The 15,685-nt window shown below is 44.5% G+C and overlaps 1 protein-coding gene across 36 annotated transcripts in view; it reads right to left on the bottom strand.

Moving 5' to 3' along the window:
- The window catches only part of LOC132657141 (basic salivary proline-rich protein 3-like), a 443,202-nt gene that overhangs the window by 334,418 nt on the left and 93,099 nt on the right, over positions 1 to 15,685 (bottom strand). For 2 of the 36 annotated variants that reach the window (XR_009599019.1, XR_009599022.1), the window contains one exon: positions 3,405 to 6,586. The exons of 33 other annotated variants lie outside the window; for them this stretch is intronic. The gene's annotated coding sequence lies outside the window, so the exon portion shown is untranslated. Of the gene's footprint in view, positions 1 to 227; positions 6,587 to 15,685 lie in introns of those variants that run through there. One more of the 36 variants, XR_009599014.1, reaches the window with a different exon arrangement.

The raw sequence follows: 15,685 nt of genomic DNA, 5'->3' as shown, positions 1-15,685 counted from the left end.
TAAACATTTCATCCAGGGGGACAGCAAATGAGACTGACTCGGTTGAACTGGCATCTTGGCGAACCTCTGTACACGCTCATACGATGAGCTTCTAAATTAACTTTTGCTTGCTTCTCCTACACTTGAAATGTTTGTCATGGAGTATCATTTGCACAGATGAAGTGATTTACTCTTGTTTACCCAATACTTTCTCTTCCTTACACAATTAAAAATGTTTCCCCTTAATGTTACGCTATTGTTTAGAACTTTTATTTGCAATTTTTTACGCTTATTCTTTCAATGCTACATTGTAAAAAGTTAACATATTTTGACTCCATATGTAACTATAAATTCATTATATAAAATCAAAGATAGTTCAACAATCATGAAAAGCATAGGACAAACGGGTAGTCTCTTCTATTCCCTATGTGTGTATTGAGCTTCTGTCAAATAAATACGTTTAAGAGATAATGTATAAGTGTCCAGCACTGTGACTGGCCAATGTACAATCAATAAAGAGTTCTATTCTCCCCTGTTCAGGAGAGTGGAGATGCTGACTTGAAATGCAACATCAAAAAAACCAAGAGCATGGCATCCGGTCCTGTAACTTCATGACAAATAGAAAGGGGTAAAGTGGAAACGGTTACAGACTTTTGTTTTTCTTGGGCTCCAAAATCAATGCAGAGGGTGACTTCAGCCATGAAATTAAGAGACGCTTGCTCCTTGGGAGGAAAGCTATGACAAACCTAGGCAGCATATTAAAAAGCAGAGACATCACTTTGCCAAAAAAGGTCTGTATAGTCAAAGCTTTGGTTTTTCCAGGAGTCACGTACACATGTGAGAGTTGGATCACAAACAAGGTTAAGACAAAAAACTTAAAGTGTGTACACTTTAATGATGCCTCAAAATATACATATATATATATAAGGTTCAAATCCGTACCTCTCTTTCATACAGGCAAGGGGGTTACAGGTTTTGAGGCTTTCTGGGTAGCGTGACTTAGTTTATACCCGACATGAAACTGGTCCCTGGTGCTGAGAAGCCTGGGGACCGGTGACTTAAAGGGCCTAACGCTGAAATGAAAACTAGTATAGGTGTACAATAAGAGATTGCTGACCGATGAAACTCACTCCCAGACCATCTTTTCACCTGAACACGGGTGGGAATGAATGGTAGGAGCCAAAGACACTGAGAAAGTGCAATGAAGTCATGTCATGAAGCCCCAGAGCAGCCAGATCAGATGAATAAACTGTGGAAGAAGAGGAGGAAAAACCCATGCATTTGGTAAAGCTTTCATTGCTTCAAACAATAATGTGAAGAGGGCGAGTACCAAGCACGTAAGCTCTACGTTTTCAACGGATCTGAATTCATTACCCTGCAGAGCAGGGCCAGATGTTTAAAGGGATTGTTACATGACGCAGAACTGGGTGGGGCATACCGGTTGTCACGGCGACGTGCGTGAGGAAGCCCACACTGAGTGGGTCTTTCCACGTATACATTACATGTCCTTGAATGCTGAAAACCAATGGGGAAAATTAAACAAACACTAGATGGCTATTCCTTCGGTTGCTTTAAAGTTTAGCTGTTGGTGTCAATCGCTCGCTCGTGTCCAATTCTTGGCCACCCCATGGACTGCAGCACGCCAGGCCTCCCTGTCCATCACCATCTCCCAGAGTTTGCTCAGACTCATGTCCATTGAGTCCAAGATGCCACCCAACCATCTCATCCTCTGTCATCCCCTTCTCCTCCCACCTTCAATCTTTTCCAGCATCAGGGGCTTTTCCAATGAATCGGCTCTTTGCATCAAGTGGCCAAAGTACTGGAGCTTCAACTTCAGCATCCGTCCTTCCAGTGAATATTCAGGACTGATTTCCTTTAAGAGGGACTGGTTTGATCTCCTTGCAGTCCAAGGGACTCTCAAGCACCATAATGTGAAAGCATCAATTCTTTGGCGCTCAGTCTTCTTTATAGTCCAGCTCTCACATGGGTACATGACTACTGGCAAAACCCTAGCTTTGACTAGATGGACCTCTGTCAGCAAAGCGATGTCTCTGCTTTTTAATATGCTGTCTAGGCTTGCCACCCCACTCCAGTACTCTTGCCTGGAAAATCCCAAGGACAGAGGAGCCTGGAAGGCTGCAGTCCATGGGGTCGCTAAGAGTCGGACACCACTGAGCGACTTCACTTTCAATTTTCACTTTCCTGCATTGGAGAAGGAAATGGCAACCCACTCCAGTGTTCTTGCCTGGAGAATCCCAGGAACGGGGGAGCCTGGTGGGCTGCGGTCTATGGGGTCGCTAAGAGTCAGACACCACTGAGCGACTTCACTTTTACTTTTCACTTTCCTGCATTGGAGAAGGAAATGGCAACCCCCTCCAGTGTTCTTGCCTGGAGAATCCCAGGGACGGGGGAGCCTGGTGGGCTGCCGTCTATGGGGTCGCACAGAGTTGGACATGACTGAAGCGACTTAGCAGCAGCAGCAGGGTTGTCACAGCTTTCTTTAACAATTACTCCATGATTTTTAGAAAGAAAAACAGGAGGTAATGTGGTATATAGAATATTCTCAAGAATCTGGGGAGGAAAAAAAGGATCTCTCATCCTTGTTTTTTCATGAACTGTCAACGTGACCTTGGTCATGCATTATACTCTCCCTAGAGCACTATCTCCTGTACTTAGAATAACAAGTGTGTCTTCTCAGCATCTTAGATCACTTTCACCTTAGAGTGTGTATCATAATGAAACACTGCAAACACATTCCGTGGTTTTCACTATGGATTTTTTCTTTTGGCATCACCCAGCCTCACTTGATGGATGTCCACAATCTGCCTGATCCCGTCACCCCCTGGCTTCACAGACTCACACTCCTGGTTGACGAAGATTCACTGCTCCTGCCTGACCACAATCAGTCCGTCAGCCTTTCACCCGAATGGCCCCACACAGACAGCCAGCTGAACTATTCTATGGCCCTGATTTTCTGCCGTTTTATATGGCCACAGTTTAAGTGACAGGGCAGCTTAGCATGATCCCAGACTGTTTTCTTTTCTTAAATCTTTACACACCCCATCTACCCTGCTCTATCACTGCAGCCAAAGTTAGGAGGGAGAAGATTTGAATTGCATGACTTTCTGATCCAGGGGTGAATACTAACAGTTTTCCAGATCTCATTGATTCCTTCTGGTGAATTCAAATATATTTCAATCACCTGTTGTTTTATTAAGTAGAAAATTCATCAACCGCCACCCCACCCCGACCGCCCAATCTACCAGCCATTGTCTTCCCAGACCTAACTCAAAAAGAAAGAAACATCCAGGCAAAGGATGCTGTGAATACAAAGCAAGTTCGTAGAATGTACCCAGTACAGAAGAACAGAAATACAGCCTTACTGAGTTAGACGATCTTCATCATATTTTCCATATAAGCAGAACTTTGTTTAGAATTATTTTATTGTTTTGGATGACTGTTGTCTCAACTATAAATTGGCGCTTGCCAAGAGCATTTGCCAGGACCTCCCTGGTGTCTCAGATGGTAAAGAATCCACCTGCAATGCAGGAGACCCGGGTTTGATCCCTGGGTCGGGAGGATCCCCTGGAGGAGGAAACAGGAAACCACTCCAGTATTCTTGCCTGGAGAATCCCACGGACGGAGGAGCCTGGTTGGGCTACAGTCCAAGGGGCTGCAAAGAGTCAGACATGACTGAGCGACTTCACTTTCCTTCACTTTTTCTGTGGAGACTGAACCCTGTGCTTTGCAGCTGTTGAGCTTAAATGCCCCGAGGGGCGGAGTGAGGCACTCTGTGCTCCAGGGAATCTGGTGGGACAGGTCTCTAGATAGGTATGTTCAGGAGGTGGTTTCAGGATCTTTTCACATCTAGAGCAGCACTAAACCCCTTCCTGCTGACATCAGCTCCTCTGACTGGCAGGAAACCTCTTATAAAATGAGTTCTTACTTGCATAAACTCCCCCCTTCACCAAACTCTTATATACGCACCTCCCCTCACTGCCTCTCAGGAGCAGGCTCTCAGAACTATTGAGGTGCTTTCTCCCAGGCTGCAGTCTTCATATTGTCCCAAATAAAACTTAACTCACAACTATTACATTGGGCATCTGTTTTTAGTTAGCCGTTGGTACTCTTGCCTGGAAAATCCCATGGACGGAAGAGCCTGGTGGGCTGCAGTCCATGGGGTCACTGAGGGTCGGACACAACTGAGCCACTTCACTTTCACTGTTCACTTTCATGCATTGGAGAAGGAGGTGGTAACCCACGCCAGTGTTCTTGCCTGAAGAATCCCAGGGACGGGGGAGCCTGGTGGGCTGCCGTCTCTGGGGTCGCACAGAATCGGACACGACTGAAGCGACTTAGCAGCAGCTGCAGCGGCGGCAGAGGGATACTGGCAGAAAATATTTGGTTAGAAAACTCACATGATAAAATTCTACATTAAAATGATCTCCTATTTCCTGCAACAGCACTGAAGTGGCTGGTCCTTTTCCTTTTCTGTGTTCCTGGAATGCACATTTTGGGCGTTTGTGAAACTTTTACCAGACCCACTCCGACAATTCACATTTTAGGATAACAGGACTAGACTTATCAATAGAAAGATCCTGCCAGACCCTCTCCCATAAGATACATTTTGAGATATCAGGATTAGTCAGAAGGTTTTCAGGAAGGAGAAACTGTCCTCAAGCAGGATACACTGTTGTTCCATAATCCTTAGTACAGAGTTTAAACTGAGCGGTTTGTTGTGTAGTCATCAGTTCAGGCTTAAAGAGAAAAAAAAGAAACCCTTTATATGACTAACACTAAGGAATGCAGAGGAAAAAAAAAAAAAGATGTTTGTCCTTTCCTCCTCCTTGAGAATCCCAGACCCCTATCTCCTCCTCTGGGATCCTGGACTTCTTTTATCAATCTGCCTAGGAATCGACTCTCTCACAGCTACACACATACATTCAGTTCACTTCAGGTCAGTCGCTCAGTCATGTCCCACTCTTTGCAACCCACTGAATCCCAGCACGCCACGCCTCCCTGTCCATCAACATCTCCCGGAGTTCACTCAGATTCACGTCCATTGAGTCAGTGATGCCATCCAGCCATCTCATCCTGTGTTGTCCCCTTCTCCTCCTGCCCCCAATCCCTCCCAGCATCAGAGTCTTTTCCAAGGCGTCAACTCTTCACATGAGGTGGCCAAAGGACTGGAGTTTCAGCTTCAGCATCAGTTCTTCCAATGAACCCCCAGGACTGATCTCCTTTAGAATGGACTGGTTGGATCTCCTTGCAGTCCAAGGGACTCTCAAGAGTCTTCTCCAACACCACACTTCAAAAGCATCAATTCTTCAGCACTCAGCCTTCTTCACAGTCCAACTCTCACATCAATACATGACCACTAGAAAAACCATAGCCTTGACTAGACAGACCTTTGTTGGCAAACTAATGTCTCTGCTTTTTAAAATGCTATCTAGCTTGGTCATAACTTTCCTTCCAAGGAGTAAGCGTCTTTTAATTTCATGGCTGCAATCACCATCTGCAGTGATTCTGGAGCCCCCCAAAATAAAGTCTGACATTGTTTCCACTGTTTCCCCATCTATTTCCCATGACGTGATGGGACCAGATGCCATGATCTTCGTTTTCTGAATGTTGAGCTTTAAGCCAACTGTTTCACTCTCCTCTTTCACTTTCATCAAGAGGCTTTTGAGTTCCTCTTCACTTTCTGCCATAAGGGTGGTGTCATCTGCATATCTGAGGTTATTGATATTTCTCCTGGCAGTCTTGATTCCAGCTTGTGATTCTTCCAGCCCAATATTTCTCATGATGTATTCTGCACATAAGTTAAATAAGCAGGGTGACAATATACAGCCTTGACGTACTCCTTTTCCTATCTGGAACCAGTCTGTTGTTCCATGTCCAGTTCTAACTGTTGCTTCCTGACCTGCATACAGGTTTCTTAAGAGGCAGGTCAGGTGGTCTGATATTCCCATCTCTTTCAGAATTTTCCACAGTTTATTGTGATCCACACAGTCAAAGGCTTTGGCATAGTTAATGAAGCAGAAAGAGATGTTTTTCTGGAACTCTCTTGCTTTTTCCATGATCCAGCGGATGTTGGCAATTTGATCTCTGGTTCCTCTGCCTTTTCTAAAACCAGCTTGAACATCTGGAAGTTTCACTGTTCACGTACTGCTGAAGCCTGGCCTGGAGAATTTTGAGCATTACTTTACTAGCGTGTGAGATGAGTGCAATTGTGCGGTAGTTTGAGCATTCTTTGGCATTGCTTTTCTTTGGGATTGGAATGAAAACTGACCTTTTCCAGTCCTGTGGCCACTGCTGAGTTTTCCAAATTTGCTGGCATATTGAGTGCAGCACTTTTACAGCATCATCTTTCAGGATTTGAAATAGTTCAACTGGAATTCCATCACCTCCACTAGCTTTGTTCGTAGTGATGCTTTCTAAGGCTCACTTGACTTCACATTCCAGGATGTCTGGCTCTAGGTGAGTGATCACACCATCATGATTATCTTGGTTGTGAAGCTCTTTTTTGTACACAAAACAGGCTCCACGGCTCACATGTGCACTCCAAATTCACACGCTCACCTCGCTCGTAACAGAGGAGTCCCACGTGCTGGAGGAGAGCAGATGAAATGCTTCCTGAAGAAATGACGTGAGTCTAGGCTTGGCTTCGAGACCATCCAAACTGGAGGGGAGGGTGTAGTGAAACGAGAGGGGGCTGGGAGCACGTGTGTTGTAGCTGAGGGATGGGACGTTTATTAGACTCTTTGATCTAAACAAATATTTATTTATCTGGCTGAGTCTGGTCTTAGTGGCGTTGTGGGAGCTTTTGTTGCAGCACACCAACTCTACTGCGTGCGGGCTTAGCAGCTGTGGCACATGGGCTTAGCTGCTCCCTGGCACGTGCCATCTCAGTTCCCCTGCCAGGAATCGAGCCCACAGCCCCTGCACTGGGTGGCGGATTATGAACCACTGGACTACCGGGGGTGTCCCCACAAATGGCTATTTCTGTGTGTGTGTAGCTTGAAGCTGTGTGCTGGCCTGGATGTGTAAGGGCGGCTGGACAACAACGTTATGATACTATTTTCTTAACTTTTGTATTTATCTAAAATGTTTCATGATAAAATTTTTTTAAAAAAAAGGTAAATATGCTTCACACTATGCCTTTATTGCTCTTATACCCAAATTCAATCACGTCTTCCTGACTTGAGTCAGCCTTGTGTGTGTTAGTTACACAGTCGTGTCCGACTCCTCGTGACCCTATGGACTGTACTCCAGCAGGCTCCTCTGTCCATGGGCTGCCCCAGGTGAGAATACTGGAGTGGGTTGCCGTTCCCTTCTCCAGCGGATCTTCCTGACCCAGGGATGGAACCTGGGTCACCTGCATTGCAGATAGATGCTTCCTGGTCTGAGCTACCAGGGGAGCCCTTTACAGCTCTTATACCTAAACTCAATCATGTGTTCCTGTCTTGAGTCAGCTGACTTGAGCTTGGCGTATTGGTGATTTCCGTTTCTGCTTTCTGGCTCTTTCTAAAACACTGAAGTGTTGTTGAATCGTTTCACATTTGCACAATGATTACCTGTCATGGGTTAGTTACTGTCATAAAAACTGTGTCTAGAATAACCGATAGGACACAACTTGAGCCCACACACAGCTCACAGCTGTGCAGGTTCTCACAGGTAGGCAGGTGTGCACACAAGTGGGCAGGTGTGAGCGGGTGTCAAGTGTGCTTGGCTTGCAGTCCATGACAGGGTCATGGTGCTTTGTAACTAGGGGTGGAGTGGGATGTGAGAACTCAGTAGAGGGGACGTGACATCTGCGTAAGTAGGTAACTAGTGACATCATTCTAGCTGGATGGAGATTCTAGACCAAGGGTCGAGAGATGTCACCTACGTCTATAAGCAGATGTCGACTATAAGTCTATGAAAGTGAAAAGTGAAAGTGAAGTCGCTCAGTCGTGTCCGACTCTTTGCAACCCCACAGACTGGAGCCTACCAGGCTCTTCCGTCCATGGGATTTTCCAGGCAAGAATACTGGAGTGGGTTGCCATTTCCTTCTCCAGGGGATCTTCCCGACTCAGGGATAGAACCTGGGTCTCCTGCACTGCAGACGGACGCTTTCCCATCTGAACCACCAGGGAAGCCTATAAGTCTACAGGAAACAACTATAAGTGACCTAGGAAATGTTGTCTATTTTGGATGCTATGAACTGGCATTCATCATTCTACCTATTAAAAAAAAAGGATCAAGAAAACTGAAGAATTATCGTAGGCACAAGGCCATCATCACATTAATAATCTGCAGTATCTCAAAACAGAGTTAATTAGAAACATTTCTTCTTCTCCTTAAATTCTTCACTTTCTTGATTTTGTTAAAAGTCCTGCCCTTCCTTTCTTGATAGTCAATGTTTACTGCTCTGAATAACTTAGAACTTTTGATACAAGATTTTTTTTTAATAAATTGTTTATTTTAATTGGAGGCTAATTAGTTTACAATGCTGTAGTGGTTTTTGCCATACTTGACAGGAATCCGCCACGGGTGTACATGTGTTCCCCATCCTGAACCCCCCTCCCACCTCCCTCCCCATCCCATCCCTCTGGGTCGTCCCAGTGCACCAGCCCGGAGCACCCTGTCTCATGCATCAAACCTGGACTGGCGATCTGTTTCACATATGGTAATATACATGTTTCAAGGTTATTCTCTCAAATCATCCCACCCTCGCCTTCTCCAAGAGAGTCCAAAAGTCTATTCTGTACATCTGTGTCTCTTTTGCTGTCTTGCACACAGGGTCATCATTACCATCTTTCTAAATTCCATATATATGTGTTAGTATACTGTATTGGTGTTTTTCTTTCTGACTTACTTCACTCTGTATAATAGGCTCCAGTTTCATCCACCTCATTAGAACTAATTCAAGTGTATTCTTTTTAATGGCTGAGAAATATTCCATTGTGTATAGGTACCACTGCTTTCTCATCCATTCGTCTGCTGATGGACATTGCTTCCATGTCCTGGCTATTGTAAGCAGTGTTGCAGTGAACACTGGGGTACCCGTGTCTCTTTCAATTCTGGCTTCTCGCCAGATATTTTGTATCAAAAGGACACTGCACACTTCTCCTTGAAAGTCCCAAGTAGAGGTTAATTATGAACAGTGATGGCAAGTTGTATTCCCAGATGCTCCATTATTTTCTGACCACACGTGAACTGTGGTGCATCGCAGGGCATAAAGTACAGTAAACAGACGAGGACGCCCTGCTGCACCGTCTGGTATCGGCATTCTGTCCTCCTCACGGGCAGTTGCCACGACGTCTGATAATAACATAAGAATTTTGCACTTCCCTGGCGGCTCAGCGGTAAAGAATCCACCGGCTGATGCAGGAGGCGCGGGTTCCACCCTGATCCAGGAGGACCCCACAGGCCGCCCAGCAGCTCAGCCCGTTGCCCCCACTACTGGAGCCAGCACACCCTAGAGCTTGTGCTCTGCCACAAGAGAAGCCCCCGCAATGAGGAGCCTGGAGCACAGCAACTACGGAGCAGCCTCCCACTCCCTGTGACTAGACACGAGCCCACGCAGCAAGGAAGACGAAGCAGAGCCAAAACAAACAAGCACAGTTATTACCAAAAAATCGCCACTCCTCACAACAGCACTAGCAGATAGCCTCGTTTCTTGAACACTGAACCCTCTGAAAGCAATTTATGTAAACTTTAGGACTTTAGGATCCACCCCTTACGATCACAGGAATTATTTTGCCTATTTCACGGTAAAGGAAAATGAGACTCCGGAGTTTATACAGGTTGCCCCAAGGTACCCGTCCAGACGGTGTATTAAAAAGGAGAGACATCTCTTTGCCAACCAAGGTCTGTATAGTTACAGCTATGGTTTTTCAAGCAGTCATGTACGGACGTGACAGTTGGACCATAAAGAGGCCTGAGCACCAGAGAACTGAGGTTTTCAGATTGCGGTGCTGGAGAAGACTCTGGAGAGCCCCTTGAACAGCAAGGAGATAAGCAGTCAATCCGAAAGGAAATCAACCCTGAACATTCATTGGAAGGACTGATGGTGAAGCTGAAGCTCCAATACCTCTGGTCACCTGATGCAAAGAGCCAACTCACTGGAAAAGACCCTGATGCTGGGAGAGGTTGAGAGCAGGAGGAGAAGGCAGCAACAGAGGATGAGATGGTTGGATGGCATCAGCGACTTGACAGACGTGAGCTTGAGCAAGCTCCTCGAGATAGTGGAGGAGAGAGGAGCCTGGTGTGCCACAGTCCATGGGGTTACAGAGAGTCAAACATGACTTTTAGGGACTGAACAACTACCAACAACCCATCCAGCAGGGGCCACGGGTGACGAGAAGCTGATGAACCTGCAGCTCGAGAGCTGGGCTATCATAACCTTCCCATCGTGTGCCCACTATGTCTATGTCAGGAACACAACAGGTACACAACCATCTTTAAGCCAGCAGGTGACATGCACACGAAGATAATAACGTTTCATGATAACGAAATTCTAATTGGTAAGGTGCTTTCCTGCTCCCATAGGCCTCAGAGCTTAAGAACAGGGATTGAGGTCTTCGCTGGTGGCCCAGTGCTTAAGACTCTACCTTGCAGGGCAACCGGACACTTATACGTGGTGCTCTCTACCTGGTCCAGGAAGATCCTACGTGCCGTGGAACAGGTGAGCCCACATGCCAGAAGTACTGAGCCCAGAGGCTGCGAGTGCTGAAGTGTGTGCACCCGAGGGCCTGTGCTCCCCAACAAGAGAGAGGCCCCCACAATGAGAAGCCTGCACAAGGTAAGCAGAGAATAGGCCCTCTGTGGCAACTAGAGAAAGCCCACACACAGCAGTGAAGACCCACCACAAGCCAAAACAATAAAAAAGAGTGACTGAGAATCAGCGGAAGACAAAAGGTTCGACATGATATGCACAAATGAAGGTATTGATGAATTCATAGTCTATGAGAATTTTGCAAATTTCTGGCGCTGTAATGTATTCATCTGACAGTCAATTCCTAGGCAGGTTGATAAGAAGTGCGGGGGTCCCCGAGGAGAGAGGGATCTGGGGGTCTCGAGGAGGGGATAGTAAAGTAAAGTAGTCACTCAGGCATGCCTGACTCTTTGCAACCCCATGGACTGTAGCCTACCAGGCTCCTCTTTCCATGGCATTTCCCAGGCAAGAGTACTGGAGTGGATTGCCATTTCCTTCTCCAGGGGCTCTTCCTGACCCAGAGATCGAACCTGGGTCTCCAGCATTGCAAGCAGACGCTTTGCCATCTGAATCACCAGGGAAGCCCAGAGGAGCTAGGGGTCTGAAATTCTCAAAGAGAAGGAAAGAAGAAACTTTTTTTCCCCCCTCTACATTCCTTAGTCTTAATCACACAAAACCGCTGGTTTCTTTTTTTTCCTTTAAGCCGGGAACTGATGGTTACCCAACAAACAACTCAGTTTAAACTCTGTACTAGGGATTATATGGAGAAGGAAATGGCAACCCACTCCAGTGTTCTTGCCTGGAGAATCCCAGGGATGGCGGAGCCTTGTAGGCTGCCGTCTATGGGGTTGCACAGAGTCGGACACGACTGACGCGACTCAGCAGCAGTAGCAGGGATTATATAACAACAATATATCCTGCTTGAGGACAGTTTCTCCTTCCTGAGAACCTTCTGCCTAATCCTGATATCTTAGAATGTGTATTATGGGAGTGGGTCTGGTAAAATTTTTACAACCTTGAGACATTCTTTTGACTTGTAATAGCTAATTAAAAAGTATGTAATTCCCTTGCCAAAGACTAGGAAGTGGGGCACGTCCCACCTCCTTCTGATGTCTATGTCAGAAGCTTTCTCTGACCCTTTTCACTGTAGTAAAAGCGTCTGCCACACAAGAGCCCCGAGTGGTCAAGCCTGGTCTCTGGTCCCAAAGCTGAATCTTCTTCAGAGATCAAGAATCCGACACCGTTCATCCTAAGCTATCATATCTTGTATCTTGATGTTGGTGCTTAATAGGAAAAAAAAAAAAAATCATTTCACAAGCATTTGGGTCATTTTGTAAATTGAGTGTGTGGTTAATGGAGAGTGAATTCCCTGAATTAGTGCTTCCCTGACTTGTCTGATGATAAGAAGCAGTCTGGGGCACTTGTAAAAAGTACTGATCCTTGGAATATCAAGCCTGGGAACAGCAAAGGTAAGAATCACTTTCCCACTTTGCTTAGTCTATCAGTTGGCTAATCCCTGTTGATTCAGGACAAGCAGAGAAAGGCACACACAAAAACAAAGACAAAAATAACAACAACAACAAAACACTGTCTCTGGTCCCTCAGTTGCTTTCACCAAAAACATTAAAAAACAGAGAGAGAGAGAAACAGACATCTGTCCATCGATATATTGCATCTGCAATTTAGCAAATTTCCAAAGACCAAATATATTAATTTGTCAACTTGACTGCTTCATAGGAGGGGAAAAAATCCCCCAGGCATATAGATGGTTTTGTAAAAATTTCCATCCAGATCTTGATATCAACTATGTAAGTGAAAAGGTTACTCTGTGAAACCTTCCTAAGTTTGAAGATGATAAGAAGTTTCCATTGGAGGGAGGGGATATAGTTATACTTACGGCTGATTCACCTTGCTGTACAGCAGAAGCCAACACAACATTGTCAAGCAATTATCCTTCAATTAAAAATTTAAAAAAAATTTTTTTTTCACTGCCCAAGAATTACCTTTAAGAAAATTTGCTTTTGTCAGAAAAGCAAAATCACCTTCTTTATTCTATGAAGACAATGCCATTCAATTAGAGAAAAACTGTCAGGGTACAAGATGCTGAATGTGTTTCAGACTAACATTATCAACATTTAAACTATTCTGGATACTAGGCTACGCTCAAAAGCTCAAGAGCACAAGCTTTTCTTGTAGCCTCCACCTCTGACTCCTTGCACCAACCATGTATATAGTTTATAGATTCCACGGTTTGAAGGTTCAGAGACACCTTCATAAAGTGTCTCTACCTCATAGAGATAGATCCAAAATATTACAATGAAAAAAGCACAAAATATATGATGTCCCCCCCTACCAAGAGTGATAGTCATTAGCATAAAACAGTAGGCTATCACCTCCAAAGACATCAGGCATTACAACTGTCAATGCAGGATGTAAAATAAATATGCATTAAATATCTAAAAAAAAAAAAGAATTAACAACATAAGAAACAAAATATCATAAAAATAGCCAGGAAGATTTTTGAGAGATTAGCAAGCAAAATTTTTAAGGGAAAAAAAGAGATAGTTCAAAGTTAAAAAAAAAAAACTAAACTAAAACTAAATGGAAGAATTAGAGACTAAGATAGCTGAAGAGAATGCTAATAGATTATAATATGCTGCTGCTAAGTCGCTTCAGTCGTGTCCGACTCTGTGCGTGCCTATAGACGGCAGCGCACCAGGCTTCCCCGTCCCTGGGATTCTCCAGGGAAGAACACGGGAGTGGGTTAGATTATAATATAGATGTATACAAACAATGCAGAGTGAACTACAGAAAAATGAAGTCGAAAAATTAAGTGAAAGTTTTAGATTCCACTAACTAAATATATAAAAAGATCCAAAATATATTTAAACGGATTTTTTTAAATGCAAAAGAGGCAACATTAAAAGAAAATAGTGGAGAACTCTGCAGCTTTGGTGAAAGACAAAGATATTTAGAATCAAAGACCAATCAGTTTCAAGCTGCAAGATTAAAAAGAAAGTCGAATCATGTTCTAGCCAAATTGGTAATATCAAACACAAGGAGACAGAAATTTTGACGGTAAAATGCAGGTAATAGAAAAATATATATGTAGTTCATGATTCCTGTGCTATGAACTCAAAGCAGTTGAAGACATAAAATCAACTCAAGAAAACTATTCAAAGAAAGTGAAAAGATGGTGATAATAAAGATAGCACCAACTGACGGAGAAAAAGACATGAAACAGAGCTAGAACAGAGCTGAGTGTTCAGTTTTTTAACAGAAGGGTAAAATTAAGAATCATCTGGAAAACTGTCCCAGGAAAAAAAAAAATGAAGCACACATAACTGATGATGGAAATGAACTGGGAAGATGACTACGTTATAGTCAATATTTCAAAATCTCAATCGTACACATTCCCTTAAAAGCATTCAGTTCAGTTCAGTCGCTCAGGCGTGTCCGACTCTTTGCAACCCCATGAATCGCAGCACGCCAGGCCTCCCTGTCCATCACCAACTCCCGGAGTTCACTCAGACTCACGTCCATCGAGTCCATGATGCCATCCAGCCATCTCATCCTCGGTCGCCCCCTTCTCCTCCTGCCCCCAGTCCCTCCCAGCATCAGAGTCTTTTCCAATGAGTCAACTCTTCGCATGAGGTGGCCAAAGTACTGGAGCTTCAGCATCATTCCTTCCAAAGAAATCCCAGGACTGACCTCCTTCAGAATGGACTGGTTGGGTCTCCTTGCAGTCCAAGGGACTCTCAAGAGTCTTCTCCAACACCACAGTTCAAAAGCATCAATTCTTTGGCACTCAGCCTTCTTCACAGCCCAACTCTCATCCATACATGACCACAGGAAAAACCATAGCCTTGACTACACAGACCTTAGTCAGCAAAGTAATGTCTCTGCCTTTGAATATGCTATCTGGGTAGGTCATAACTTTCCTTCCAAGGAGTAAGCGTCTTTTAATTTCATGACTGCAATCACCATCTGCAGTGATTTTGGAGCCCCCGAAAAATAAAGTCTGACACTGTTTCCACTGTTTCCCCATCTATTTCCCATGAAGTGATGGCACCAGATGCCATGATCTTCGTTTTCTGAATGTTGAGCTTTATGCCAACTTTTTCACTCTCCACTTTCACTTTCATCAAGAGCACTAAGAAAAACTAAAAAAAAAAACTAAAATCCTACATTATCAGATACACATTAAATAAAAATGGTATCACTACGTTTCTGTATAAAGTGTGCATGTGTTATATTTCACAAGGAAAAAAAAACCAGAAAATAAATATTACAGCAAGGTAGAAGGATACAAGATTAACATACAGAAATCAACTAATTTCTTTAATAATGAAACGTAAGAAAGGGAATGCAGAAAAAAATGATGCATTTTAGAATTGCACCAACAAATAAAATACGCAGAAAAGAAATGTCACAATGTGACCAGAGCTTGCTAGGTTCCTTCTTTCCTTGGTTTGTGATGCAATCAAAAAACTCTTCCATGCAGCCAAGAGAGGAGCCAATAGCCATATATAGGCCCTTTCTGTTCTTGCTGTTCAGCTGCTCAGTCATGTCTGACTCTTTGTGATGCCGTGGACTGCAGCACCCCAGGCTTCCCTGTCCTTTACCATCCCCTGGAGCTTGCTCAAACTCACGCCCACCGAGTGGGTGATGCCATCCAACCATCTCATTCTCTGCTATCCCCTTCTCCTCTTGCCTTCAATCTTTCTCAGTCATGTCCAACTCTTTGTGACCCCATGGACTGTAGCCCACCAGGGCTCCTCTGTCCCTGTGATTCTCTAGGCAAGAATACTGCTGCGGGTTAACCAATTCCTTCTCCAGGGAATCTTCTTGACCCAGGACTCAAACCTGGGTCTCCAGTATTGCGGGCAGATTGTTTACCAGAATCTGAGTGAGCCACAGGAAGTCCCATAGAGGCACTTATATTCATTAAAACTGGGCTTCCCTGGTGGGCCAGTGGTTAAGAATTCACCTTCCAATGCAGGGGAC

The sequence above is a fragment of the Ovis aries genome, chromosome Y (genome assembly GCF_016772045.2).
Source record: "Ovis aries strain OAR_USU_Benz2616 breed Rambouillet chromosome Y, ARS-UI_Ramb_v3.0, whole genome shotgun sequence".
NCBI classification, from domain to species: domain Eukaryota; kingdom Metazoa; phylum Chordata; class Mammalia; order Artiodactyla; family Bovidae; genus Ovis; species Ovis aries.
Note: the sequence above shows the minus strand (reverse complement) of the source record. Positions and strands in the feature narration are given on the sequence as shown.